Below are 27,059 nucleotides of genomic sequence, written 5' to 3' on the forward strand. Positions count from 1 at the left end.
CGCGATTTCCTTTTTTCACGTCTCCCTTCATTATATCTAATGTATATGGAAGGCCAAGAGGGTCAAATACACGTGAATTTTAACGTGTCAACAACACGTTAAATACGTGTATTTCACGTGTAGAAAACACGTATTTAACGAATTAAATACGTGTTGTTTACACGTGAAAAATCAGCGTGTATTTCACGTGTACTTCACGTTAAATACACGTTAAATACACGTGAAATACACGTGAAGTACGCATTAAAAATCAGTTTGAACGGGTCAATGTCATTGGCTGCTGAGGACTTGGGTCAAACCACTTCTGTGAGCTTAGAGGGGTGTACCATTCATAGACAGGCAACCACCATTTAACATGCTATAGATCAGCTTATTCAGCCTTATTATTTAGTCTTTTTTCTTTTCTTTTTTGTATAGCCTATAGAAATAATATATTTAAGTTTCAGTTTTATGAAATATTTATTTTTTAATAAATATAAATTAAAATTTTGTGGTGATAGTATAAAGTTTATAAAAGGTACAGTATTTTGTAATGAAACAGGACTTTTTGTTTAGCTCTTGACTCGCCGAAGTATACTATATATAGTGTCCCTTCTTTAATTTTTCTGTACTGTGTGATAACCTAAATATGTTGTCAGCACTATTAAAATAAGATCAAATTGAATGGTATTTAGGAGATTATAGTTTTTGCATGACTTATTTCGCATTCAGCTAGACAACCCTGTCCTAGCTGTTATCATAGCCTAGGCTTTTTATTAAAAAGGAAAACAGCAAGGGACCATGGAAAACGACTGTTGCAGGTGTATTTTTTATGGTATTATTATTTTTTTTTTTGGCAGCGGGGCAACTCAAGAATGTTGGGCACACAAGTACTGTGGCTCTTTTGCCCCATGGCCAAGATGGCCAAGCCAACATCAAAGTTAGTTCACTAACTTTTAATTCTAGTTATTATTATTATACAAGCCAACATACTGTTATGCTATTTAAACTTCTTCATTTTATTATTATTTTTCTGAGAATAAAAATTCAAAACGTATCTCCTCCTAGGGCTTTAAAGCCACAAGCCCCAAACTCGGCAGACACCTGCGGGATAGAGCGGTGGTGTGTGCTATATCTTTTCAGAGTGATCAGACCTTTTTTTTTTTTTTTATTAATTTTTAAATGTTTAATACATTACCCATAGACTTACATTGTCTGAGAAAAATCGCGCCCCTACAGTTGCAATACCCGTTCTAAGGTTTTATTTCACTTTTAAATCGGTCAATACAAGTAAATAATACAATTTCCCTCAAACTGACAAGCTAAACCAACATATCTGATTATTACAGGGGTCAGGGCTCATTAATAATTTATTTCTGGGCAGAGATCAGTCAGATAGACGAGAGAAGAATCACGGCTGGTCAGCTCAAGCATTGTCTCCACGGAGCTCACAACGAGCGAATTTATTCTTATTTAAGACCTTTTTAAATTAAGTTATATCGGCGATTGCATGCAATCTACCCGTTAGAACACACCAAGAGCTAAATTCAGATGTTTCTGAACTGTTTAAAGTAATAACATGATATATTCGCGGCAGCCAACTATACCCGTGAGCTCGCAATGTATTTCTCTGAACACTTGAAGTCCACATAGAGAATTTACAGCCTTTCACATTAAAACACTGCAGCGAAACGGCACAAACCAATTAGAAGAATATATTATACACATGAAAATGAGTGTTTATATGTGCTTGTGAGATTTTCTCTGTCAGGCTGAAGGTCACAGCGATTGATCGGCGCTGCACAACAAAGCAGAGAACTACACTGCGACCAAAATGGTCACATATGCATCACTGATTATTTTTGTACCTACTTATGTGTTATGCTATGATTTAATATGAGCATTTATTAAAACAGAAATGTGTATTTTAAGAATACCTTTTATAACGTGCTCCGAGCATTCAACACATCAAGTTGGCTTCAGCTGAAAAGCTGAACTGTGCAGCTGGTGACTCGCTGTGCGGAGAGAGACGCGTCTCGCGAACAGCAACACTGAACCGAGCTCTCCTTCAGGACGTTCACGTCCTCCTGCACCTGAACGAACAAATACAAATCGCAGTTTAAACATGCAGAAAAGGATGTGAAAGAGATTAATTCAGCACAGAGTTGCAAAAAAATCGGATGTGTATCATTATAATAGATGCATTTGTCTCTTAAGGTGACCGCGCCTAATTTACTAGCTCTGCTGTCAGTGTCTTTAATGTATGAAAATGAAAGTAAATCACTCACTGCTCTTGATTGAATTACTTTGTAGTTTTAACAAGAATTTATCCAAAGTCAATCCAAAAATCAGATAGAATTGTTTTACTAGTGGGTGCAGGCCACTTGTTCATTTATGTAAGTGAGTATGGCAAAAAAGTGATCTGTGAAATATATACCCAAAAATTCTTCATACTGTAGGCTACCAGTGAAATTGATTAAAAATAAATAAATAATTAGGGACCTGACCATGTTTTGCTTAAGTGTTTCTTTCTTTAATTGCTAATGCAACCTTTTCACACCACAGACTGAACCAAATTAAGCATTGCTTGCTTGGTAACTGTTCAACAAAGTATTGATAGTTGTGTAAATATTGTCATACTGACAGTTGTCTGAAGTTTTGGTTGATTCCATTACATACATAAATTGTGAGTCCTTCTGTGAGTACTATTATATGCACAACATGAAAATAGATAACTTATATAGTGTCCCCTCTTTAATTTGTCAGTAATGTGTGATAACTTGAGAAATATGTTGTCAGTACTATTAAAAAAAATGTTTTATTTATGCACATAAATTTGAAATATTACATGAGTTTGAATGAGTTTAAATTGATTAGAAATAGTTCATATAAGCAAAGTTTGATTGAGTCTAATGGGATTTGGAGCTTGGCTCATCTGAACATCCTGTCAATTAAAGTCTATGGGATTTTTATGATTTTTAATATTTATTTTTATGAAAACCGTAAGTCCAATCAGTTAGAAAAGATATAGCACACCTCATCTGTTCAAAGACTTGAAAATGCTTCATTTATGTGCATAAATAAAAAAAGAATAAATATTCATAATTTTTTATAAACTTTCATAAAACCCAATATAGTAATTATGCAAAAATGATTATCTCCTAGATACCATTAATTTGAACATATTTTAATAGTATTGCCAATATTTTTATCAAGTTATCACACATTACTGAAAAAGTGAAGAAGGGACTATGATAGTTATTTATTTTCATGTTGTGCATATAATAGTACTCACAAAAGGACATCATTTACTTGAAAAGATAATTGTGTAACTGCATCATCTATACAAATCATTGTGCTTGGACCCCTTATGGTCACATTGATTTAAACCGCATTGTTTCGGGTATCTTGTGTGTCGTTGCCCACAACGCGATGGTGACAGGACTGTGAAATACATACACGAGAAAAATAGGCATGACTTATTTCGCATCCAGCTAGACAATCCTGTCGTAGCTGTTATCATGGCCTAGGCTTTTTATCAGAAAAGAAAACAGGTGTATTTTTTTATGGTATTATTTATTTTTATTTTTTAGCGGGGCAACTCAAGAATGTTGGGCACACGTGGCTCTTTTGCCCCATGGCCAAGATGGCCAAGCCAACATCAAAGTTAGTTCACTAACTTTTAATTATGTTGGCTTGGCAAAGCCAACATACTGTTATGCTATTTAAACTTCTCCTTCTTCTTCCTCTTCTTATTTTTCTGAGACTAAAAATTCTAAACGTATCTCCTCCTAGGGCTTTAAAGCCACAAGCCCCAAACTCGGCAGACACCTGCGGGATAGAGCGGTGGTGTGTGCTATATCTTTTCAGACTGATCAGACTTAAAGTTTTTTTTAATTAATTTTTTAATGTAAAAATACGTTACCCATAGACTTACATTGTCTGAGAAAAATTGCGCCCCTACAGTTGCAATAGCCGAGAGAGATTTAGGGGAGGAGTCGGATTTCGTTTCACTTTTAAACCGGTTAAAAATACAAGTAAATAATACAATTTCCTTCAAACTGACAAGCTAAACCAACATATCTGATTAGTACAGGGGTTAGGGCTCATTAATAATTTATTTCTGGGCAGAGAGCAGTCAGAAAGACGAGAGAAGAATCACTGCTGGTCAGCTGCTGGAGGCATTGTCTCCACGGAGCTCACAACGAGCGAATTTATTCTTATTTAAGACCTTTTAAAAATACAATATTACGGCGATTGCAGGCAATCTACCAGTTAGAACACACCAAGAGCTAAATTCAGATGTTTCTGAACTGTTTAAAGTAATAACATATTCGCGGCCGCCAGCCCGCGAGCTCGCGATGTTTTTCTCTGAACACTTGAAGTCCACATAGAGAATTTACAGCCTTTCACATTAAAACACTGCAGCGAAACAGCACAAAACAATTAGAAGAATATATTATACACATGGAAATGAGTGTTTATATGTGCTTGTGAGATTTTCTCTGTCAGACTGAAAGTCACATAGATTGATCGGCGCTGCACAACATGGTAAAGTCATTTATATATTTTTTTAAGAGCTTCTTAAAATACAATATTACTCCGAATGCACACAATCCACCCATTAGAACACAACAAGAGCAAAATCCAGGGTTTTTTGAGCCGTGTATGTGTGCAAAATGCAATATTTGACATCGCGAAGGGAAAAAAAAAGTCACATGACAGCCGCGTTTCGGGGCGAGATCGGACAAATAAATACACATTTCATTCACACTGACAAGATAACCCAACATATGTTATTATTACCGGGTCAGATCTCATTAACAAATTATGTCTCTGGCCAAAGAACAGAGAGAAAGACGAGAGAGAAATGAGCGCTTCATCAGCCAGCCCAGTTATCACTACGAGCTCAGAATTAAAGCATTTTTATATTTTTTAAGAGCTTCCAAAAATAATATCACAGCGAATGCACTAATCCACCCATTAGAACACAACAAGAGCAGATTTCAGGTGTTTTTGAGCTGTTTATGTGTGCAAAATGAAATATAATTTGACAGCGTGATACATCTTATGAATACTGAAAGGAAAAAAAGTCACGACAGCCTTTTAAAACACTCTGGAGTCGATTAACGACTGCGGTCAAGCCAGCCGCGCTTTGAAAATACACGGTCAAGCCAGCCGCACTTTTTTTACATTAATTATTATAAATCGTTTATTAATGATTATAAATGATAAGATTAATTATTTTCATTCATTGTTTTCTTATTTAATGTTTAAGCGTGTGTGTGTGTATATATATATCAACCTTTATAGGTTAGCTCATTCTTTCAAATCAAATGTATTCAGAGTTAGTCTGCCCATCACTTTATTCATTTTTCAGGCATTTTACTGTATGGTTTTTGAGAAATTTAAAAGCAAAATCACCTAAAACGACAAAATGCATCCTAGCAATTGCACGGTGTCCCATTTTCCAACATTCATGAAAAGGGTTCCTTTATAGGTTTGCTCATGCTTCCAAGTCATATGTATTCAGAGTGACCATGACTATCACTGTATTAATCTTCAATGCCTTTTACTGTATAGTTCTTGAAAAAACAAAAAAGCAAAATCACGCAAAACATCAATCTCAGTTGTTGCACTTGCACTTTTTCCCATTTTCCAACATTCATAAAAAGGGTTCCTTTATAGGTTTGCTCATGCTTCCAAGTCATATGTATTCGAAGTGACACTGACTATCACTGTATTCATTTTCAAGGCATTTTACTGTATAGTTTTTGAAAAAACTAAAAGCAAACTCACCCAAAACATCTATCTCAATTGTTGCACTTGCACTTATTCCCATTTTCTAACATTCATAAAAAATGTTCCTTTATAGGTTTGCTCATTATTTTGAGCCATATGTGTTCGGAGTGACACTGACTATCTCTGTATTTATTTTCAAGGCATTTTACTGTATAGTTTTTGAAAAAACTAAAAGCAAAATAACCCAAAACATCAAACTCAATTGTTGCACTTGCACTTTTCCCCATATTCCAACATTCTTAAAAAGGGTTCCTTTATAGGTTTGCTCATTCTTTTGAGTCATATGTATTCGGAGTGACCCTGACTATCTCTGTATTAATTTTCAAGGCATTTTACTGTATAGTTTTTTGAAAAAACCAAACAACTCAATTGTTGCACTTGCACCTTTTCCCATTTTCCATCATTCATAAAAAAACGTTCCTTTATAGGTTTGCTCATTATTTTGAGTCATATGTATTTTCCGTGACCCTGATTATCACTGTATTAATTGTCAAGGCATTTTACTGTATAATATTTGAAAAAACCAAAAGCAAACTCACCCAAAACATCAATCTCAATTGTTGCACTTGCACTTTTTCCCATATTCCAACATTCTTAAAAAGGGTTCCTTTATAGGTTTGCTCATTCCTTTGAGTCATATGTATTTTGCGTGACCCTGACTATCACTGTATTAATTTTCAAGGCATTTTACTGTATAATTTTTGAAAAAAAACAAAAGCAAACTCACCCAAAACATCAATCTCAATTGTTGCACTTTTTCCCATTTTCCAACATTCATAAAAAGGGTTCCTTTATAGGTTTGCTCATACTTCCAAGTCATATCTATTCAGAGTGACCCTGACTATCTCTGTATTAATTCTCAAGGCATTTTACTGTATAGTTCTTGAAAAAAACAAAAAAGCAAAATCCAGCAAAACATCAATCTCAGTTGTTGCACTTGCACTTTTTCCCATTTTCCAACATTCATAAAAAGGGTTCCTTTATAGGTTTGCTCATGCTTCCAAGTCATATGTATTCGAAGTGACACTGACTATCACTGTATTCATTTTCAAGGCATTTTACTGTATAGTTTTTGAAAAAACTAAAAGCAAACTCACCCAAAACATCTATCTCAATTGTTGCACTTGCACTTATTCCCATTTTCTAACATTCATAAAAAATGTTCCTTTATAGGTTTGCTCATTATTTTGAGCCATATGTATTCGGAGTGACACTGACTATCTCTGTATTTATTTTCAAGGCATTTTACTGTATAGTTTTTGAATAAACTAAAAGCAAAATAACCCAAAACATCAAACTCAATTGTTGCACTTGCACTTTTCCCCATATTCCAACATTCTTAAAAAGGGTTCCTTTATAGGTTTGCTCATTCTTTTGAGTCATATGTATTCGGAGTGACCCTGACTATCTCTGTATTAATTTTCAAGGCATTTTACTGTATAGTTTTTTGAAAAAACCAAAAGCAAACAACTCAATTGTTGCACTTGCACCTTTTCCCATTTTCCATCATTCATAAAAAACGTTCCTTTATAGGTTTGCTCATTATTTTGAGTCATATGTATTTTCCGTGGCCCTGATTATCACTGTATTAATTGTCAAGGCATTTTACTGTATAATTTTTGAAAAAAAACAAAAGCAAACTCACCCAAAACATCAACCTCAATTGTTGCACTTGCACTTTTTCCCATATTCCAACATTCTTAAAAAGGGTTCCTTTATAGGTTTGCTCATTCTTTTGAGTCATATGTATTCGGAGTGACCCTGACTATCTCTGTATTAATTGTCAAGGCATTTTACTGTATAGTTTTTGAAAAAAACAAAAGCAAACTCACCCAAAACATTAAACTCAATTGTTGCACTTGCACCTTTTCCCATTTTCCATCATTCATAAAAAACATTCCTTTATAGGTTTGCTCATTCTTTTAAGTCATATGTATTTTGCGTGACCCTGACTATCACTGTATTAATTTTCAAGGCATTTTACTGTATAATTTTTGAAAAAACCAAAAGCAAACTGACCCAAAACATCAATCTCAATTGTTGCACTTACACTTTTTCCCATTTCCCAACATTCACAAAAAGGGTTCCTTTATAGGTTTGCTCATACTTTCAAGTCATATCTATTCAGAGTGACGCTGACTATCTCTGTATTAATTCTCAAGGCATTTTACTGTATAGTTCTTGAAAAAAAACAAAAAAAGCAAAATCCCGCAAAACATCAATCTCAGTTGTTGCACTTGCACTTTTTCCCATTTTCTAACATTCATAAAAAGGGTTCCTTTATAGGTTCGCTCATTATTTTGAGTAATATGTATTCGGAGACTGACCCTGACTATCAATGTATTAATTTTCAAGGCATTTTACTGTATAGTTTTTGAAAAAACCAAAAGCAAACTCACCCAAAACATCAATCTCAATTGTTGCACTTGCACGTTTTCCCATTTTCCAACATTCATAAAAAGGGTTCCTTTATAGGTTTGCTCATACATTCAAGTCATATGTATTCAGAATGACCCTGACTATCTCTGTATTAATTTTCAAGGCATTTTACTGTATAGTTTTTTAAAAAACTAAAAGCAAACTCACCCAAAACATCAATCTCAGTTGTTGCACTTGTCCCATTTTCCAACATTCATAAAAAGGGTTCCTTTATAGGTTTGCTCATACTTTCAAGTCATATGTATTCAGAGTGACTCTGACTATCTTTGCATTAATTTTCAAGGCATTTTACTGTATAGTTTTTGAAAAAACCAAAAGCAAACTCACCCAAAACATCAATCTCAATTGTTGCACTTGCACTTTTTCCCATTTTCCAACATTCATAAAAAGGGTTCCTTAATAGGTTTGCTCATTCTTTTGAGTCATATGTATTTTGCGTGACCCTGATTATCACTGTATTAATTGTCAAGGCATTTTACTGTATAATATTTGAAAAAACCAAAAGCAAACTCACCCAAAACATCAATCTCAATTGTTGCACTTGCACTTTTTCCCATTTTCCAACATTCATAAAAAGGGTTCCTTTATAGGTTTGCTCATTCTTTTGAGTCATATGTATTTTGCGTGACCCTGATTATCACTGTATTAATTGTCAAGGCATTTTACTGTATAATATTTGAAAAAACCAAAAGCAAACGCACCCAAAACATCAATCTCAATTGTTGCACTTGCACTTTTTCCCATTTTCCATCATTCATAAAAAACATTCCTTTATAGGTTTGCTCATTCTTTTAAGTCATATGTATTTTGCGTGACCCTGACTATCACTGTATTAATTTTCAAGGCATTTTACTGTATAGTTCTTGAAAAAAACAAAAAAGCAAAATCCCGCAAAACATCAATCTCAGTTGTTGCACTTGCACTTTTTCCCATTTTCCAACATTCATAAAAAGGGTTCCTTTATAGGTTTGCTCATTATTTTGAGTAATATGTATTCGGAGACTGACCCTGACTATCACTGTATTAATTTTCAAGGATTTTACTGTATAGTTTTTGAAAAAACCAAAAGCAAACTCACCCAAAACATCAATCTCAATTGTTGCACTTGCACGTTTTCCCATTTTCCAACATTCATAAAAAGGGTTCCTTTATAGGTTTGCTCATACATTCAAGTCATATGTATTCAGAATGACCCTGACTATCTCTGTATTATTTTCAAGGAATTTTACTGTATAGTTTTTTAAAAAACTAAAAGCAAACTCACCCAAAACATCAATCTCAGTTGTTGCACTTGTCCCATTTTCCAACATTCATAAAAAGGGTTCCTTTATAGGTTTGCTCATACTTTCAAGTCATATGTATTCAGAGTGACTCTGACTATCTCTGTATTAATTTTCAAGGCATTTTACTGTATAGTTTTTGAAAAAACCAAAAGCAAACTCACCCAAAACATCAATCTCAATTGTTGCACTTGCACTTTTTCCCATTTTCCAACATTCATGAAAAAGGGGTTCCTTTATAGGTTTGCTCATTCTTTTGAGTCATATGTATTTTGCGTGACCCTGATTATCACTGTATGAATTGTCAAGGCATTTTACTGTATAATCTTTGAAAAAACCAAAAGCAAACTCACCCAAAACATCAATCTCAATTGTTGCACTTGCACTTTTTCCCATTTTCCAACATTCATAAAAAACGTTCCTTTATAGGTTTTCTCATTATTTTGAGCCATATGTATTCGGAGTGACACTGACTATCTCTGTATTTATTGTCAAGGCATTTTACTGTATAGTTTTTTAAAAAACTAAAAGCAAACTCACCCAAAACATCAATCTCAGTTGTTGCACTTGCACTTTTTCCCATTTTCAAAAATTCTTAAAAAACGTTCCTTTATAGGTTTGCTCATTCTTTTAAGTCATATGTATTTTGCGTGATCCAGATTATCTCTGTATTTATTTTCAAGGTATTTTACTGTATAGTTTTTGAAAAAACCAAAAGCAAAATCACCCAAAACATCAAACTCAATTGTTGCACTTTCACTTTTCCCCATTTTCCTACATTCTTAAAAAGGGTTCCTTTATAGGTTTGCTCATTCTTTTGAGTCATATGTATTCAGAGTGACTATGACTACCACTGTATTAATCTTCAATGCCTTTTACTGTATAGTTCTTGAAAAAACAAAAAAGCAAAATCACGCAAAACATCAATCTCAGTTGTTGCACTTGCACTTTTTCCCATTTTCCAACATTCATAAAAAGGGTTCCTTTATAGGTTTGCTCATTATTTTGAGTAATATGTATTCGGAGACTGACCCTGACTATCACTGTATTAATTTTCAAGGCATTTTACTGTATAGTTTTTGAAAAAACCAAAAGCAAACTCACCCAAAACATCCATCTCAATTGTTGCACTTGCACGTTTTCCCATTTTCCAACATTCATAAAAAGGGTTCCTTTATAGGTTTGCTCATACATTCAAGTCATGTGTATTCAGAATGACCCTGACTATCTCTGTATTAATTTTCAAGGCATTTTACTGTATAGTTTTTTAAAAAACTAAAAGCAAACTCACCCAAAACATCAATCTCAGTTGTTGCACTTGTCCCATTTTCCAACATTCATAAAAAGGGTTCCTTTATAGGTTTGCTCATACTTTCAAGTCATATGTATTCAGAGTGACTCTGACTATCGCTGTATTAATTTTCAAGGCATTTTACTGTATAGTTTTTGAAAAAACCAAAAGCAAACTCACCCAAAACATCAATCTCAATTGTTGCACTTGCACTTTTTCCCATTTTCCAACATTCATAAAAAGGGTTCCTTTATAGGTTTGCTCATTCTTTTGAGTCATATGTATTTTGCGTGACCCTGATTATCACTGTATTAATTGTCAAGGCATTTTACTGTATAATATTTGAAAAAACCAAAAGCAAACTCACCCAAAACATCAATCTCAATTGTTGCACTTGCACTTTTTCCCATTTTCCAACATACATAAAAAGGGTTCCTTTATAGGTTTGCTCATGCTTCCAAGTCATATGTATTCAGAGTGACACTGACTATCACTGTATTCATTTTCAATGCATTTTACTGTATAATTTTTGAAAAAACTAAAAGCAAACACCCAAAACATCAATCTCAGTTGTTGCCCTTGCACTTCTTCCCATTTTCCAACATTCATAAAAAACGTTCCTTTATAGGTTTGCTCATTCTTTTAAGTCATATGTATTTGAAGTCACCCTGACTATCACTGTATTAATTGTCAAGGCCTTTTACTATAAAGTTTTTGAGAAAATGAAAAGCAAAATCACTCTAAATAACAAAATGCATCCTATCAATTGCACTGTCCCATGTTCCAACACTCATAAAAAGGGTTCCTTTATAGGTTATCTCATTCTTTCACATCATATGTATCCAGAGTGATCCAGACTATCACTTTCTTCATTTACAAGTCAGTTTCGGAGAAAATGTAATGCAAATTCTCTCCAAGCATCTGAGTGCGTAAGCACTTTTACATCACGCCCCATTTTCACTCATAAAAATCTTTCATTTATAGGTTTGCTCATTCTTTTTTCAAGTCTTTTTACTGTATGGTTTTTTAGAAAATTACTGGCAAATTCACCCTTTATACACCATGTCCCATTTTCAAACACTTATAAATGTACACATTTACACATTTACAGGTTTGCTTGTTCTTTTGATTGATTCCTGTTTACAGTCACCCTGACTATTACTTTATTATCATTATTATTATTTAACATTTACATATAGTCATTTTGCAGATGCATTTTATCCGAAGCGACTTACAATTGTGGGATACATAAACTGATTCTTCTTAGAGGCACAACAGACACAGTAAGTGCTTGTAATACCAAGTTTTAGACATTGTTCAAATAAGTACATGAGTTTTCAGCTGTCACTTGAAAATTGTCAGGGATTCAGCATTCCTGATAGGGGTGGGAAGATCGTTTTTTTCTTTTTTTTCTTCTTCTTTTTTTTGACTATGGTTTTGAATAAGATTTATGGCAAAATCACTTAAAAAAAAACTGTGCATTCTACCAGTTGCACCATTACCCATTTTCAAACACCCATAAAAATATTTTCTTTGTAACTTTGCTCGTTCTTTCAATTGATTACTGTTCATGGTGATCCTGACTATTACTGTGGTCATTTTCAAATATTTTTACTGTAAAGTTTGGGTGACAACTTATGGCAAATTCACCCCAAGTATCTATGTGCACCTTTGCATTATTACATCACGTCTCATTTTCAAATACTCATAAAATTCTTTCCTTTATAGGTTTGCTCATTTTTTTATTGATTCCGGTTTACAGTGACCCTGACTATTACTGCATTCATTTTCATGTCATTTTACTTTACAGTTTCGAGAAAACGCAAAATCACTTCAAAAATGTTTTTATAGAGTGTATTTTTGCACTCATATCCCATTTTCCAACGTAAAGTTTCAGTTTCTGAAGGAATTATTATGCAAATATAACATGCTTATAACCACATGAAACTGACTCTTATTTCATAAATAGTATTGGTCAAAATTGCTAGGAAATACCGTTCTGACGTCATAGACTCAACCTCTTCTTACATTTTAATTGTGTGTCACATTTAATTAAGTTAAAATCTTAATTTTAACCGTAGGAAATTATCAGGTTAATTAACTCTTTGATCAGTCCTTATTTGTGTCCATGGATTATAATTTTAGTTACATTTCTTATGTCTCTGCTTTTATTGCCCTGAGATTGATGTATTTGTTAATGGTGATTATGCTCAACGTGATCTCATGAGAATACGTGTGTATTTTTACGTTAAATGTGGTTCTACCACAGGTACATTTACTTACGTTTTCATGCACATAAAAACGTACAACTTAGACGTATTTATAGCAGTAAAACGTACAAATACTTACGTGTTAGCAGCTAAAAAAACGTAAATAATCTAACGTAAAGTGTGAATTTATATGAATTCCCATGTATTAATATTAAAATCGTGGCTTTAATGATTTAAATCTGTTGTATTTAATTGTCATATCAATAAATGTTTTTATTGAATTCATTGAAAGCAGTTTACTCATCTACTTAATAGGAAATAACATTTCTGTGCATGCTGCAAACCATAGATACACAAAAGCACAGCATAAAATTTCAAATCACATCCATTTTATTTGTTTGTTGTACTCCATATCATTAGAATCCAGATGTTTGCAAGGAACATATCCATATCAATCGATCTTCATCTTCATTCTCAGCAACAGCGTCCGTCACAGTCAAAGCCCGCGCTCGTTATGATTCGAATTTGAAAATAGCGCCAGTGCGCCACAGGAACGTTACGACATGGTTTACGGCACTAATATCGAACTCTCATTGGTTCTCACATAATTCGTCACAGATTGCGACATGTCGTGTTTCAGTTGATAGACATTTGAAATCAGTACTGCTACTGCGCCAGTGCGCCTTCACGGAGAGAAGACAGATTCATAATTTCACGGATTAATAAATTAAATTCTGCTCTGTACCCTATAAAAACTATTACCTCCAGAGAGGACTGCGACTGGAACTCATTATCATTTGAACTACTTTTGGTACCACTTTTGATATTTTTTCGCAAAAAATAAATGATTAACATTATGTTTGTTTGTCTGTTATTTGTTTATTTATAACAATAACGTTATGTAGTTTTAAGAAATGGTTATGGGTAGGTTTAGGGGTAGGTGTAAGATTAACGTTAGTGGCTCAAAATAACGTTTTAATGTTATATTTTTACTAAAATGGTGTTTTATTATGTTTTATTCTTTTAACATTTTGTATAAAATGGGTAGGTTTAGGTCCGGGTGAGGTATAGGGATCTTACATTTATCAAAAAAAAATTATAAAAAGGGAAAATATACATAAATATAAAAAAAATTATTCGATACTCATTGAAAAGCAGCTTCATGAGCAAATTTCTATGGATAACTGACTGGTCAGAGAACACGTTCTATCTGTACGTATTTGAGGTTGTTTTTACGTAAATTTCGATACGTATCGAACCTGTAATTACGTCCAGATAATACGTAAATGACACTGTAAATACGTAAAGGCACATACGTATTGGACAGTTTTAATTTACGTCTAAATATGTACGTTTTGATTGTGAGATCAGGCTGTTATGCTTGAAATGCTATTATTTGTTTTGCTGTGTTAGTTTACCATAATCATAAGTCTGTTGAATAGGTTTGCTTAGCTGCAATTTCTTGTTTCCTTACCTGTAACTGATCAATTACAATTGTATTAAAACGGATTTTAGAATAATCAATCTCAATTAAAATCCAGATACTGTACAACAAGATTACACATGGTAAGATGGTTGACAACACAAATTAAAAATAAGTAAAATAGTATGAGTGCCCTTGATTGAAAATGATCAAACTTTTATTTTGACTTTACTAAACTTTATTATATCGTATTCTATGTACTTTTAAAAACATTATGCATTTTATATAAATACATACTATTTATATATATTATACCTTTATTTTATTTGTGTGTTTTTTTTTTTTTTTTTGCCTTCTTGTTTCAGAAAACAAATTTGTGCATCTTAAGGAATAATAGCACTTTGGGCATACTGTTGTATATACCATCAGACTGCACAACAGTGCCTAATGTGGCTTCAACACCTGTGAACAATTATTGATTGTCTTCTGCACACTGATGCATACACCTTAAATCATCTTCTTATATTAGGCTTTTGTTTCATTGCATAAAAAAATTACATATTTGCACTTGTATCTGTGAAATGTCATAACACAGGTTACATAATTCCTATCACATCTTATTTCTGTATTTCAGTCTTAATAAAACTCTTGTTTAAATTCCATTAGGTTGTATTGCAGTCGATCAGTCAATAGCCTACTGTTATTTCAAGGTGTCATCGAGAATTAAAAGGTGCCTAATAAATTGTATTATTATTATTAGCATTAAATTATCATAGGAGTAAGCGGCAACAGAAGCTGTGGAAGAATGACAGGGAGTTCTGCAGAGGCATGAGGACTATAATTTGTTTTTAGCTTTTTGTACAATAAAAACAACAACAACAAATAAAAATAAAGGAAAGGAAACCTCAACAATTTTTCCCATCAAAACATTAACACGACTGTTTTCTACAATTCACACTGAAACAATAATAATAATAATAGCAAATAATGTTTGTTATATAATACTTACTGTGACGAGTGCGAAGGGTGCCGAAAGCCGTTGGAACAGAGCGAGGCCGGTGGAGTGATTGGGAAATGAGCGACACCTGCTCCACTCACCGGTCTCGACATCGGAAGGATACAAAAGAGGAGCGATGATAGTGAAGGACGAGAGAGGACCAGGCCTGGGCATTATTTTGTGTTTAGTTTTTGTTTGTGCACGGCAGTCGTCCGCGAGGGGCTATCGTGCTGTTTTGTGTTTATTTCATTATTAAAGCTTAATTTGAATGTCTGACGGTTCCCGCCTCCTCCTTCCCGGGATTGTGAAGATTTAATAGTGTTACACTTACAATGTGTATCGAAAGATAATGTATATGTTTCAAATTAGGGCATTTAACAGGATACAAGAGCTAAATTAGTTTAGCCAGGTCTTATTTTAAATGTCATCAAATAGAACTTTCCTGACTTCTTTTGTGCTCTTAATTACTTATTATTATTTGAATTAATACAGTAATAATAGTTAGGGTGACTGAACAGAGTTAAAATTAAAAGAACAAGCAAACCTATAAAGGAAAGATTTATATGAGTGTTTGAAAATAGGACTGTCACGATCATTAGCTGGAGTGTCAATAAACTCCAATAGAGGGCACTCCACTCAGGCATTTTTGTGTCCATCCCCTTTTTCGAACTCCATTTCCTATCCTGCCTCATTCCTGGGACTGATTGCACACACACACACCTGCAGCTAATATACAGACACAAATATAAGCAGCACAATCAATCTCAGTCTAGGGAAGTCGTGTTTAGTTCTGTCTTGCATTTCCGAGCGATTTCCCTTTGTTTGTTCCTTCCGTGTCTGATCTTGGATTGTTTATACCGACTCTGATTCTATGAAGCCTGCCCCGACCTCTGCTTGTGACTGTTACTGATTCTGGATATCCCTGACATACCTGACACCGTTCCTGATTACTGCCTGTCCGACAGTTCTTATAATAAAGTTCTGCATATGGATCCGAACGTCTCTGACTCTCATTGCAACAAGGACATAGTGTATAAGTGTTTACTCACTTAGACACTTGGAAATTGTGAATTTGCCTTTAATTTTCTCCACAATTATACAATAAAAATATTTGATTTTTTTAAGTGATAATCTGGGTCACTCTGAATACATATGACTTGAAAGAATGAGCAAACCTATAAAGGAACTTTTTTTTATGAATGTTGGAAAATGGGAAAAAGTGCAAGTGCAACAATTGAGTTTGATGTTTCGGGTGAGTTTGCTTTTAGTTTTTTCAAAAACTATACAGTAAAATGCCTTGAAAATTAATACAGAGATAGTCAGTGTCACTCCGAATACATATGACTTGGAAGGATGAGCAAACCTATTAAGGAACCCTTTTTATGAATGTTGGAAAATGGGAAAAAGTGCAAGTGCAACAATTGAGTTTGATGTTTTGGATGAGTTTGCTTTTGGATTTTTCAAAAACTATACAGTAAAATGCCTTGAAAATTAATACAGAGATAGTCACGGTCACTCCGAATACATATGACTTAAAAGAATGAGCAAACCTATAAAGTAATGTTTTTTATGAATGTTGGAAAATGGGAAAAAGTGCAAGTGCAACAATTGAGTTTAATGTTTCGGGTGAGTTTGCATTTATTTTTTTCCAAAACTATACAGTAAAATGCCTTGACAATTAATACAGTGATAATCAGGGTCACGCAAAATACATATGACTTAAAAGAATGAGCAAACCTATAAAGGAACGTTTCTTATGAATGATGGAAAATGGGAAAAGGTGCAAGTGCAACAATTGAGTTTGATGTTTTGGGTGAGTTTGCTTTTGGTTTTTTCAAAAACTATAGAGTAAAAGGCATTGAAGATTAATACAGTGGTAGTCAGGGTCACTCTGAATACATATGACTTGAAAGTATGAGCAAACCTATAAAGGAACCCTTTTTATGAATGTTGGAAAATGGAAAAAAGTGCAAGTGCAACAATTGAGTTCAATGTTTTCGGTGATTTTGCTTTTAGTTTTCTCAAAAACTATAAAGTAAAATGCCTTGAAAATTAATACAGTGATAGTCATGGTCACTCTGAATACATATGACTTGGAAGCATGAGCAAACCTATAAAGGAACCCTTTTTATGAATGCAGGAATATGGGAAAAAGAGCAAGTTCAACAATTGAGTTTGATGTTTTGGGTGAGTTTGCTTTTAAATTTCTCAAAAACCATAGAGTAAAATACCTTAAAAATGAATACAGTGATTGTCAGTGCCACTCTGAATACATATAACTTGATAGAATGAGCTAACCTATAAAGGAACCCTTTTTATGAATGTTGGAATTGTGAAAAAGTACAAGTACAACAATTGAGTTTGATGTTTTGGGTGATTCTGCTTTTATTTTTTTCCCAAAACTATACAGTAAAATGCCTTGAAAATGAATACAGTGAAAGTCAGGGTCACTCTGAATACATATGATTTGAAAGAATTAGCTAACATATAAAGGAACACTTATGTATGTAGGAAACTGGGACAGTGCAATTGCTATGATGAATTTTATTTTGTTAAACACACACATATATATATATATATATATATATATATATATATATATATATATATATATATATATATATATATATATATATATATATATATATATACACACACACTTAAACATTAAATAAGAAAACAATGAATGAAAATCATTAATCTTATCATTTATAATCATTAATAAACGATTTATAATAATTAATGTACAATACAAACGTTTATATACAAAAATTAAGTATTTAAAAACGAAAATGTTCAAATTATTTAAAATAATCAAAAGTATAAAAGGAAACCTGTGTACGACAGCTTCTTTTCATGCATTTTGACTGCCCTCAGCACCCGTACCGTAAGTGCATGATTAAACGCGCAAGCGAAAAAAAGTGCGGCTGGCTTGACCGTGTATTTTCAAAGCGCGGCTGGCTTGACTGCAGTGATTAACGCATATATGCGTTTTGAGTCATTTTCTCCTGATATACCCGAAAATTACTTAAATTACACCTTCAGTTTTAATCGTACAGATAAGAGAAATACATCAATCGAATCTGTAAAGGGTCTACTTTTTTTTGGATACAAACATAATAACAACAAAACTTTGTGCACTTATAAAATAAAGATAACAAACAAGGTGTGCTGTCTGCAGCCTTTGTCTGCGCTGATCTTCATTTACAAACACGTCATTAAAATGAACTGTAACTCCATGAATACTCAACGAAGAGACATGAGAGATATATCTATAGAAAGCTTGACATGTCTACTTTTAAACTAAACAAGTGCTGCCGAACAAATATTCTGTGATAAAGTAATCCATATCAAAACAACGCGATGTCCTTTTTTCACGTCTCCCTTCATTATATCTAATGTGTATGGAAGGCCAAGAGGGTCATATACACGTGAATTTTAACGCGTCAACAACACGGTAAATACGTGTATTTTAACGCGTAGACAACACGTATTTAACGAGTTAAATACGTGTTGTCTACAAGTGAAAAATCAGCGCGTATTTAAAGTGTATTTCACATGTTAAATACACGTGAAATACACATGAAGTACGCGTTAAAAATCAGTTTGAACGGGTCAATGTCATTGGTTGCTGAGGACTTGGGTCAGACCACTTCTGTGAGCTTAGAGGGGTGTACCATTCATAGACAGGCAACCACCATTTAACATGCTATAGATCAGCTTATTCAGCCTTATTTAGTCTTTTTTCTTTTCTTTTTTGTATAGCCTATAGAAATAATATATTTAAGTTTCAGTTTTATGAAATATTTATTTTTTAATAAATATAAATTAAAATTTTGTGGTGATAGTATAAAGTTTATAAAAGGTACAGTATTTTGTAATGAAACAGGACTTTTTGTTTAGCTCTTGACTCGCCGAAGTATACTATATATAGTGTCCCTTCTTTAATTTTTCAGTACTGTGTGATAACTTAAATATGTTGTCAGTACTATTAAAATAAGATCAAATTGAATGGTATTTAGGAGATTATAGTTTTTGCATGACTTATTTCGCATTCAGCTAGACAACCCTGTCCTAGCTGTTATCATAGCCTAGGCTTTTTATTAAAAAGGAAAACAGCAAGGGACCATGGAAAACGACTGTTGCAGGTGTATTTTTTTATGGTATTATTTTTATCTTTTTTGCAGCGGGGCAACTCAAGAATGTTGGGCACACAAGTACTGTGGCTCTTTTGCCCCATGGCCAAGATGGCCAAGCCAACATCAAAGTTAGTTCACTAACTTTTAATTCTAGTTTTTATTATTGTTATTATTATGTTGGCTTGGCAACAAGCCAACATACTGTTATGCTATTTAAACTTCTTTTTATTATTATTATTTTACTGACTAAACGCTTCTCCTCCTAGGGCTTTAAAGCTACAAGCCCCAAACTCGGCAGACACCTGCAGCATAGGGGGGTGCTTTATGCTATATCTTTTCAGACTGATCAGACTTAAAGTTTTTGTTTTATTAATTTTTAAACATCAATCTTCCATAAACATTGTCTGAGAAAAATCGCGCCCCTACTGTTTTAATACCCGTGACAGGAGGAGGAGTCTGGCTTGGTTTCACTTTAAAATCTGTTAAAAATAAAGTAAATAATGTCGCGTTGGGTTCTTTTGCCTCGAATCAAGACAGAGCCGAATATCTTTCACATGGCTTCTCGTTTATTCACCCATGAACTCTCCCCCCCATAACAACATTGTGACCCCCTCTACCGCCCCCTGGAGTCCAGGCAATGTAACAATATTATAGATCACACCACATCTCCCTTTCTGAAAAGCAATAGACTGTGACCTACATTATTTATCACCTAGTTGCATCAAACTCTAAATCTCACTTTTGTATCACTGTGAAACATTTGGTCTACTATAACACTTCCCTTAACAGTGCTTATTTAACCTGTTCCTTCCGGAGAACTCTTATTTAAACCGGCTTACACTAAAGAATATGAACTCATAGAGGCTTCTTTAAGCTACAAATGAACACACCGTAGCCACAATAAACAGTTAACCCACAACAGGATTCAACCCCTATTAAACCCTTATAAGACCACATTAACAAACCACCCTGCTTTGCCCCCAATACATTTTTTATTTCTTTTTTTTTCACATTTCCATTTCTTTCTTTTTTTTTCCTTTTCACATTTGCATTTCTTTCATTCATTTTTTTTTTTTGCATTTGAGTTCTCACAGGTCCAGTCGATCCGGCTTTTTGATAGACCTGCCAGACCTGGTTCTCACAGTTTGGGGAGTGCCCTCAGGCCCCTCCGGAGACACCTGACCAGAGTCTGTCGAAGTATCCTGCAGGTCAACCCCTGCAGCATGCTCTAATGTTTTACTGCTGTTGTCTGCTGACATGGGCACAAGGTGGCGGCGATTCCTCCTTACGGTACCCTGTGATCCACTGACCAAGTAAGATCTAGGTGTTTCATGTGCAGATGACACAGTACCTGTAGACCTTGTATCTGTGATCCACACTTGATCTCCTGGTGACAGGTCAGAGAGATTTCTCACTCTGTGTCTGCGGTCATAATTGCATGCGTCCATCCATCTCCTCTCCCTTTCTTTGCACTGCACCGACCGAAGGTCTGGGATGGCTGGCTTCAACACCGCTGGGAAAGATGGCACAGTTGTGCGCAAGCGGCGACCCATGAGCAGCTGGGCCGGACTGAAGCCATTGCTCAAAGGAGTGGTTCTGTAAGCCAGCAGCGCACGGTAGGGGTCTGTTGCTTTCTTTAGCAGATTTTTGATGGTTTGGACGGCACGCTCGGCCTCGCCGTTGCTTTGAGGGTATCTCGGGTTGCTCGTTACATGCTCGAATTCATACTCAGTGGCGAAAGCTGCCATGTGAGCCCCTGCGAACTGGGGCCTGTTGTCTGTGACTAGAATCTCCGGTATGCCGTGCCTGGCAAAAATTGACTTGAGGTGCTTTATCACATCCACACTTCTTGTCGGGCTCAGCTGGGCCACCTCCACATACCTGGAAAAATAGTCTACAACAAGCAAGTAGTCTTTGTTTTTCAAAGTAAACAAATCAGCCCCTAGCTTCTGCCATGGCCTCTCAGGTAGCTTGGAAGGCATAAGAGGCTCAGTCACATTGGCACGTTCTTTAACGCACGCCGTGCATTTCAACACCAGCTCTCCAATTTGGCTACTTAATCCAGGCCACCACACTGACTGTTTGGCTCTTTCACGGCATTTGACAATTCCCTGGTACCCTTCATGAATTTTCTCTAGCACTCTATTCCTCATTACTGAAGGGATAACTAGCCTAGTACCCCGCAATAACAGTCCATTGTGAGTGCTGAGAACAGCTTTTTCAGTCCAGTAGGGTCTTACCAGCACATCCAGTCTGCCGCGATCTGGCCAGCCCTCGATGCAGTACTTCATCACTTCCGCGCACACGCTGTCTGCACTCAGCTGTTTTCGCAGCTCGGACAGGTAAGTCTCACTTGCTGGTAAATTTGAGATTATAGAGTCAACATATATGTTAGTTTCCTCCATCAAACCGTCTCCATCGGTCACGCCATTCTTCAGCGGCGCCCGTGACAGTGTGTCTGCTGTGGTGAGGCTTTTCCCTGGGAAGTGCATGATTGTGTATCTGTACCTCATGAGTCTCATTCTAAATCGCTGTATTCTAGGTGGGAGGGAGTCCAGCGCTTGTCCACCCAGCAGGCTCACGAGGGGTTTGTGGTCTGTCTCCAGCTCAAAATGGAGACCAGTAATGAAGTCACTGAATCTTTCGCATGCCCAAGTGAGGGCCAGTGCTTCTTTCTCCACTTGAGCATAGCGCTGCTCCGTGCTTGTGAGTGCCCTGGACGCATATGCCACCGGCGCCCAGGTTCCCTGGCATTTCTGCAGAAGTACGCTGCCTAACCCATATGACGAGGCATCGGCTGATATTTTAAGCTCTTTGTTTGGGTCATACAACTGCAGGTCTGGAGTGGACGCTAACTCTTGTTTGAGGCTGGTGAACGCCCTCTGCTGATCAGGCCCCCAATACCACAGGTTCTTTTTTGAAAGCAGGTCTCTGAGAGCTTTATCTTTTTCAGCTAGGTTGGGCACAAACTTGCCTAGTTGATTTACCATGCCCAGAAAGCTCCTGAGCTCACTGATGTTGTGTGGCGGATCCATCTCACGTACAGCACGTGTCTTTTCTGGATCTGGGCTTATCCCCTCTGCCGCAATGATGTACCCGAGAAATTTCACCTGGGTTTTGCTGAACTCGCACTTGGCTAAATTCAATGTGATGCCAGCCGCCTGTGCCCTCTGCAGAACCGCATGCAACCGTGTGTCGTGCTCTGCCTGTGTGGAACCCCATATAAGGACGTCGTCCATGTGGCAGACGACTCCTTCTAAGCCTCCTGTCACTTCCGTCACCATCCGGTTCTGAAAATGTTCTGGAGCTGAGGCAATACCAAAAGGTAAGCGGTTAAAGAAATAACGCTCGAATGGGGTGATAAAAGTGGTGTAATGGGCACAGTCTCTTGATAATGGGATCTGCCAAAACCCCATATTGGCGTCCAGTTTTGTGAATATTTTTGCACCAGACAACATGCCTAGTGTCTGGTCCACAGACGGGAGGATAAACTTTTCCCTGCACACCGCTTCGTTGAGGGGAGAGAGGTCTACACAAATACGGATTTCATCCTTAGATTTCTTTTGTGCGACCACCATGCCAGAGCACCACTCTGTCGGCTGTTCAATCCGGCTGATGACTCCTAGCTGCTCCATGCGCTGTAGTTCCTGCTTTACTTTTCCCATCAAGGGCAGTGGGACACGGCGAGGTACTTTCAAAGACACGGGCCTGGCATCTGGTCTGAGCTTAATTGTGTACTGCTGCTGTACTAGACCTAGCCCCCCGCACAGCTTTGGGTATTGCTGTTTTACGGAGTCCAGGTCGATGCTATCTACTCTGGCTACCAGTCTGAGGCTAACTGAGGCGGGTCGACTCAGCAGAGCTGTGTTCAGGTGCTCCACTACATAAATGTCCTCTGTGGTGCATTTGTCACCACATTTCAGTATTTCTCTGGCTACACCGACTACTGAGAGAGGTACATGCCCTGGCCCGAACAGCGTTTTATTACCTGGGGTAAGGTTGTATGCGGTGCCTCTGCATATCTGTCTGTACACCTGCTCTGGTATGACAGTAACGTCTGCCCCTGTATCAATCTTGAACCTCACATTAGTATGTCTAACTTGTAAGTCTACTGTCCATGCATGTTCTCCTGCATCAATGGTTCCCAGGAATATATCATCATCTTCCCTGACAGCACTCACGCTTTTAGCAGACTTGCACACTTTGCCATAATGCCCTCTCTTACCACAATTGTGGCAGTCTGCATTCTTTGCAGGGCACTGGAATTTAGCGTGCAGCTTACCACATTTAGGGCATGACCTATGCTCTGCTCCTGATTGTGCTTCGTATTTGTCTTTATGCTGTTTAAATGGCAGTCTTTTATTTTTCCATGCCTGCTGTTTTGCTTTCTAAGTGTGTAGAGCATCCACTGTTGTTTTTGTAGCATGTGAAGCATCACCTCTCAGATCTGTTTGTTGCCGTTTCATATCCTCTGCTTGTCTGACCATGTTAATGGCTTTTGCCAGATCCAGCCTGCTCTCCATCTGCATTTTCTGCGAAAGCACACTGTCTCTAATGCCTACTACGATCCTGTCTCTCAACAGTTCATCGCGCAGTGTCCCATACTCGCAATCTTCAGCCAGTGCATATAAAGCAGTTATAAACGAGTCTGCAGATTCAGACGGCCCCTGAGCTCGCTGGTTAAATTTAGCTCGTTGGTAAATCACATTTTTCTTCGGCACGAAAAAGTTTGTGAAGCCGTCTTTGACGGAGCTGTATATCAGTTTCTGTTCAGCGGTTAATGTTAGCCCTTTTAGCACGTCATCTGCCTCGTCCCCCATGCAATATATCAGCGTATTCACCTGATTAGCGTCTGATGACTTATCCAGGTCGCTAGCCACTCTGAAGCGCTCGAACCGTCTTATCCACTTTTCCCAATCTTGTGGCTTCGAAAAGTCGAAGGATTCCGGCGGGTTTATTGAGAACGTCGCAGATGCTTTAGCAGGAAGCTGCGGAGGGTCGTTCTGTTCAGCGTGCTGTCCTCGTTGCGAGAGTGACATGCTTGCAAAGTTTGCTTAAGCTTCTCCACTTAAGTTATTCTCCACTTAAGTTATTTCTCATATAATACCCACTATCCTTTCTCTCAGTGTAGCACCACTTCTGACACCATGTCGCGTTGGGTTCTTTTGCCTCGAATCAAGACAGAGCCGAATATCTTTCACATGGCTTCTCGTTTATTCACCCATGAACTCTCCCCCCCATAACAACATTGTGACCCCCTCTACCGCCCCCTGGAGTCCAGGCAATGTAACAATATTATAGATCACACCACAAATAATACAATTTCCTTCAAACCGACAAGTTAAACCAACATATCTGATTATTACAGAGGTTAGGGCTCATTAATAATTTATTTCTGGGCAGAGAGCAGTCAGAAAGACGAGACAAGAATCACTGCTGGTTAGCTGTCTCCACGGAGCTCACAACGAGCGAATTTATTCTTATTTTAAAGAGACCTTTTAAAAATATTTTTTACGGCGATCGCACGCAACCTACCCGTTAGAACACACCAAGAGCTAAATTCAGATGTTTCTGAACTGTTTAAAGTAATAACATGATATATCTGCCCGCGAGCTCGTGATTTCTCTGAACACTTGAAGTCCACATAGAAAATTCACAGCCTTTCACATTAAAACACTGCAGCAAAAAGGCACAAAACAAGTAGAAGAATATATTATACACATTAAAATGAGTGTTTATATGTGCTTGTGAGATTTTCTCTGTCAGACTGAACGTCACAGCGATTGCTCAGCGCTGCATAACATGGTAAAGCGGGGAACTACACTGCGACAAAAATGGTCGCATATGCATCACTGATTATTTTTGTACCTGCTTATGTGTTATGCTATGATTTAATATGAGCATTTATTAAAACAGAAATGTGTATTTTAAGAATACGTTTTATAACGTGCTCCGAGCATTCAACACAACATCAAGTTGGCTTCAGCCCCGCGTTGCGGGAAAGCTGAACTGAGCAGCTGGTGACTCGCGCTGTGTTCGTGCGAGAGACAGAGCCGCGTCTCACGGACAGCAACACTGAACCGAGCTCTCGTTCAGGACGTTCACGTCCTCCTGGACCTGAATGAACAAATACAAATCGCAGTTTAAATAAACAGAAAAAAAGAGCGAAAAGCGAAAGAGCTCAATTCAGCACCGCGGTGTTCTGGTGTTCAGAGCGAGCAAGCAAAGACGCGTCTTAAAGTCTTCTTGCATTTGTACCGACAACAAATACATACAAAATATGTTGAAATACCCATCTTGGAAAGTGTGTTCGAAAAAGTATGTGGTTATGTCTTAAGTGAAAGTAAAGAGTTGCAAAAAAAATCGGATGTGTATCATTATAATGGATGCGTTTGTCTCTTAAGGGGACCGCGCCTAATTTACTAGCTCTGCTGTCGGTGTCTTTAATGTATGAAAATGAAAGTAAATCACTCACTGCTCTTGATTGAATTACTTTGTAGTTTTAACAAGAATTTATCCAAAGTCAATCCAAAAATCAGATAGAATTGTTTTACTAGTGGGTGCAGGCCACTAGTTCATTTATGTAAGTGAGTATGGCAAAATAGTGATCTGTGAAATATTATACCCAAAAATTCTTCATACTGTAGGCTACCAGTGAAATTGATTAAAAATAAATAAATAATTGGGGACCTGACCATGTTTTGCTTAAGTGTTTCTTTCTTTAATTGCTAATGCAACCTTTTCACACCACAGACTGAACCAAATTAAGCATTGCTTGCTTGGTAACTGTTCAACAAAGTACTGATAGTTGTGTAAATATTGTCATACTGACAGTTGTCTGAAGTTTTGGTTGATTCCATTACATATCTTTTTATCAAAGTTATCCGAAATGATCAAGATGAATTTGTTCTGAGTTATTGTCATATTTTATTACCAATTTCTAAACTACAGCAAATAAACTGTGATAATGTGAGAAATGTTGAAGGTGTCTGAATACATTTTGGTTTGATTGTGTATTTTATTTTACAGTGAAGACTATGCAGTGCTATTTTAAATTAACAAAAACAAACTTAAAAAAAGTAAACATTATGTAAATAGCACAAATAAATAAATAGAATGAACATACAGTACAAATTAAACAATTTTAAACAGGGCCCACTGTACAACCTGCACCAGGGCCCCTCTAACCCCAGCTACAAGACGGAGCAATGCACTGTTTGTACTGTAAGAAATAGAACAAGGCATGTGGTTTAAAAGATGACAAAGTAAAACAAAAAGCACATCTGTATGCAATACAGTTTCATTATTGTTCATTATTATCCAATAATTACTATAAATAATTTGTGCGACCAAATCATGTTATGCGCCAGTAACTGAAAAAGTTATTAGCACAAGAGCCACCAGTGGAAAAAGTTAGTGTAGTTCCCTGTGGTAAAGTCATTTATATATTTTTTAAGAGCTTCTTAAAATAAAATATATACTCCGAATGCACACAATCC

The sequence above is a fragment of the Carassius carassius genome, chromosome 6 (assembly GCF_963082965.1).
Source record: "Carassius carassius chromosome 6, fCarCar2.1, whole genome shotgun sequence".
NCBI classification, from domain to species: Eukaryota; Metazoa; Chordata; class Actinopteri; order Cypriniformes; family Cyprinidae; genus Carassius; species Carassius carassius.